Genomic DNA, 4,845 nt, shown 5'->3' with positions numbered 1-4,845 from the left:
CTGTAGAGAAAAATGCCATTGAGAGCTACATAAAAATTTTCAAGTGCATCGAATCTCACTATTGTCGGTCATTCACAAGGAGAATGTATCTACCATCTGATCTATCAATAAATAAAATGCACAAAATGTACAGCAATGCAGTAGATCAGGAGTTACAAGTTAAGAGGTACTATTTTAGATTTGTTTTTACTACCAAATTCAACTTGAGCTTCAAAACACCTCGTTCCATCTGATTGGAAATCGGTAAGAAACTAAAAAATTCATCTACTGAAGAAGAAAGAAATCAATTAGCAACTGAGAAAAAATACATAATCTCAGAGCAGGTGCATTCTTTGACCTTTTAAGAGAACAACGTGAAAATTTAATATTATTATCATTTGACTGTCAAAAAAATTTAGTGTTGCCAAAGGTTCCTGACCAAGCTGCGTATTACTCACGACAGTTATATTTATACAATTTCACTATCGTTCGAGGGACTTCTAAGTCAGCATTGACCAAAGATAATGTATTCTCTTATTTTTGGCTGGATCATGAGTATGGAAAGGGATCAAATGAAATTGCCTCGGCTGTCTACCACCAGCTTCAGAGAATGAAAAACAGTACGATTGATGACCGATGTAGCGGACAAAATAAAAACAGCACATTAATTGGCATGTGCTGTAGTTGGCTATCTGAGGGTGCTCTAAAAAATGTTGAAGACTTGGAGCTAGTATTTCCAGTCGATGGGCATTCATTTCTCCCAGACGACAGGGTTTTTGATCACTTGGAACAAGAAATCAAGAAACTGGAAGTCATTACTAAACCAAACGACTACTTGGACTTAATTTCAGAATCAGCAGCAAATGGGTGAAGATTGTGAAGTATCTGATTGGAAAAGTGCAGCTAAAGAAGTCCTTAAGCTGCCAGGATCTCGGCAATTTCAGTTGAAAAATTCAAAAATATTTTTTCTAAAGAAATGTCACTCTGGAAATATTCTACTGTGAGGGGAACTGTATTACAAGAATGATTTGGGCTGTTTCAAAAGCATAACAAAAAAAGGGGAACTTCCTTGAATGATTAGTGTGGAGCGAATCGAGAAGGGTCACGTCGGGAACGAACTGAAGCTGAAAGATGTTGACATGCTACTAGGCAAACACTTCGGAAAAATTGGAGAACCTTAAGCGACTTGAATTTTTATAATGAAGCTATTCCCACTGAAGCAGATCCAGAAGCCATAGAAGGTGATGCAGACCAAGCGGAGACTTATTATGTACCCGAAATACTTTCTGTTTAGTTTAACTGTAATTCATATTTTTTGTCCATATTTTATGACTTTTTTTCTTCATAGGCTGTTTTGATAATAAAACTATCATTCTCCAGCTTTGAAAAACATACACGGAAATCTCTATATTTTATGCTACTTATTTTAATTTTTAGCAAATCTGTTGTGAGAGAGCTTTTGAAATGAAAATACCTATTCTATGGTACTTTTAGTATCTGAGATAATGATTCCAGAAAGTCACGACAGTTTTTCTATGATTTCTTAAAATTGGCAAGAGATTGCCGCCATTGATATTAGTATCCACATTTGTTCTATTCTACAAATTCAAAAATAATATATTTCTCTCAAAAATTGCAGAAAAGACTACGACTACCAATACTTGCAACCTTTGAAAGGAAAAAACAGTTTCAACAAGTTCTTATCATAGTTTATAACAAATGCTTAAACTGATAGAACAATTGAATAATTAATAAATAAAATTTTTTGCCAAACTATTTAAAAGTGTGAATTATGATATTTAAATGCAAAATAAAACTGATCATTTGAACTTCGAAATATGCAAAAAACGATTTTAAATAAATAAAAATTGAAATTGAAAAAAAATGTTTTCAAGAAATCATACTCTGGGCAATGAAATAGCAGAAACATTTTTTTCTAAAATATTGAATTTTTTGTTTAAAATAATTTTAAAAACTAATTACGTGAAAAATTAATAGCGTATGTTAATACAGAAGAAAACCATAGTGACTAACAGAATTATAGGTAAATGTCCATAGCAAAAATTAAACTAGTATACAACATGTCCGGAATTGAATATTATTATTGGAATAGTCATTTACAGAGTAGAAGGCACTTTCCAGTAAATAGGCCCTCAAATTATTGCAAAATGCGGAATCGATATGATTTCAATTGGCAAGTGATTGTGCATTTGTTTGCATTGTAAAATATTGAGCCCTTAACTAATTTTGAACGTGGAGTGCCCCACGTTCCTAAGTGGATAGCCGTGCAAAAGTCTTGGAGAAATTGGAGAACCGCACTTACGAATTAGGCGAACGGATTAAAAGATTAATAAGGAAGGAAGAGTCAGAATTTTTAATCTTTTAAAGAAGTGCCTGCTGTGAGTCCCGCTGTCTAGTGCAAATAAATATCTAACAGCTCTCTTTTGTATTTTGAATCGCACCACACATACTCCAGAAGACAAGGGCATACCAGGGATGCGACTCAATAAGGGTAAATTAAACTGTTAAGGAGGTGGATAAGTTCATTTCTTTAGAAACTGATCTCTGCACAAAACAAAACTTATTTTTTTAGATAAGGCGACAAAGTGTAACTCCCATTTCAGGGAATTGTCCACAACAAGCCCTAAGATTTTTTCAGGTTCAATGACGTCAATGGTGTTGTTATTTAATAAAAAAAGCTGCAATGTAGTTTCATATGATAAAACTTTGGTTTTAGAATCGTTGAGATAGAGGAGATTAGAATCGCGCCATGGTTTAAGGGTGATTAGGTCCCTATATATAGTCCTATGAAATGCCGTGAGATCAGGGTTGCTCCAAGAGAAACTAGTTTAATTTCACAGTCTAGATAGGCGATGGCTTGCAAGAAGACATCGTTGTATCAACCCTTACCAGGTGACTTCTGTTGGTAAGGTATGACTTAAGCAATGCGAAAATTCCCCCAAAACCTTTGAAATATGATTAACACCATAGAAAGCCTCAAGGCCCGTCCACAATCTCACGAGAATCTCGCGAGAACGTAAGAAACATGTAAGAAATGCGAATGTGGAACCGATTCGCGTATTTTTCTCAAGTTCTCGCGCTGTTCTCCGACGTTCTCGGCAAAGATGGAGAACACCGCGAGAACGTGAGAACAGGGGAGAAGGTTTGTTAGTCGAATTTTTCAAGGAAAAATTAGACTATTACGGTAGGCATGACTAGAAGAAAATTGGGGGGCACATCATTTTTCCCATATTTTGAGACCTCCTGAACACGATTATGATGGTTTTTCGAATGTCTGTAGTTTATATATATATATATATATATATATATATATATATATATATATATATATATATATATATATATATATATATATATATATATTCGTCTCTCGAGCAATTGCTATGGGTCCGATTTGGTTCAAAATTAGCATACATGGCTTTTTTGGCGGCGTATTGATGTTATTAGAGTTTGGTTGAAAACAAATGAATATTTCGAGGGGTCGCAGTGGAAAAATAGTGGTTTTTGACCTTTGCTCCCCTCTGCAGGTCAAACGAAAAGCGACTGAAAAATGAAATTTCACATGTAGGTTCAGTTAGTTGCGAGATGATTTCCTGTCTAAGGTCGAAACTTTCCATCTCTACCCCTCTCCATTTTATGGTCATTTTAGTTATATTTTCTTATTTTTTGGCCAGAAAAAGTTTAACTAGAGGGTTCGAACTTCGCATGCAAGTAGGGGTGATGTTGAAGAATTGTCTTTCGCAAGTTCAAAGTTTTCTTTTTCAGTTCATCTAGCACAAAACGCCTGAAATCATTTTGATCGTTGTAATTGTTGAACTGGACCGCCTCTTATTTTATGAATAATACGAGTATGATCGTTGCTAGGGTGATTTTTTTTACTTCCCATTTTCGAAATTTCTTGTCATTATGACAATTTTTTCTTTGTTGTCAATTGGAATTGAACAAGAGGGTTCGAGACCACCAGTTCTATTGAAATTATGAATTTTCATTCGAGAAAGAGAGTTAACTTGTAAAATGAAAAGTTATGAGGAATAGCAAATTTTCCATATAAAGAAATAAGATTGAGAATTGATATCATTTCCAAGAAATTCGTTTTATGGAAAGATTTGTTTATGTATTAGTTAAATTCTTCATTCGACGAAAAATTCGACTTTCGTCTTGGAGCTCTGCTGCTCACGGCTTTTTTGACTCCACACTCGCATGTTTCTCAGTAACGAGCGAGTCGCCGATTTGAATGATTCTGTTGTGTACCACAAGGTATCAATATGAGCGTAACTTGAACAAACGAACTTGAATTGAAATTGAAATACAAAGACTACAAAAATAAACTAAAAATCTATGATGCGTGGAATCGTCTAAGCATTAATTAATTTAGACGATGCGTTCAATGTGTTTTTTTATTAATTATCAAGGAATAAAAATGATAAGATAACAGCCTTGCCTTTCAAAAAGTACTTACCTTGTTCTATTTCGCCACTGTTTCGCCACTTCATTTTAATAATTCTTTACTCATTAATATATGTATAATTATAATATCTCGTGGAGATTCTCAGCAAGATTTTTGCGAGAGTGTGGAGGGGCCATTAGAAAAATCACAAAAAATCGTTGTAGTAGAGGCTGATGGCTGTTTAAGCTAGAGTAGACATTATTTAGGAGGAAGAATTTAGCAGGTATTGTATAAACACAACAAACTACTATCAAAGTTTGCTAATTTATGTCATTCCCTACCTGACTGACTGTTCCATCATCAAAACTATGAGGCATTTCTTGAAGAGTAGAAGCTCCAAATTTAGAATACAATAGTAATAGATTTTCGTTTATAATTTCGATTGCTATATTAGTTTG

General features: G+C 34.2%; 1 protein-coding gene and 1 long non-coding RNA gene across 3 annotated transcripts in view; both read right to left on the bottom strand.

Annotated features, from left to right (window-relative positions):
* LOC130892635 (protein argonaute-2-like) overlaps positions 1-4,845 on the bottom strand; it is a 310,219-nt gene that overhangs the window by 125,056 nt on the left and 180,318 nt on the right. The window lies entirely within an intron of this gene.
* The window catches only part of LOC130892637 (uncharacterized), a 77,738-nt gene that overhangs the window by 45,154 nt on the left and 27,739 nt on the right, over positions 1-4,845 (bottom strand). The window lies entirely within an intron of this gene.

This window comes from Diorhabda carinulata, chromosome 4 (genome assembly GCF_026250575.1).
Source record: "Diorhabda carinulata isolate Delta chromosome 4, icDioCari1.1, whole genome shotgun sequence".
Classification (NCBI taxonomy): Eukaryota; Metazoa; Arthropoda; class Insecta; order Coleoptera; family Chrysomelidae; genus Diorhabda; species Diorhabda carinulata.
The sequence above is the reverse complement of the archived record's forward strand: the minus strand, read 5'-3'. Positions and strand labels throughout refer to the sequence as shown.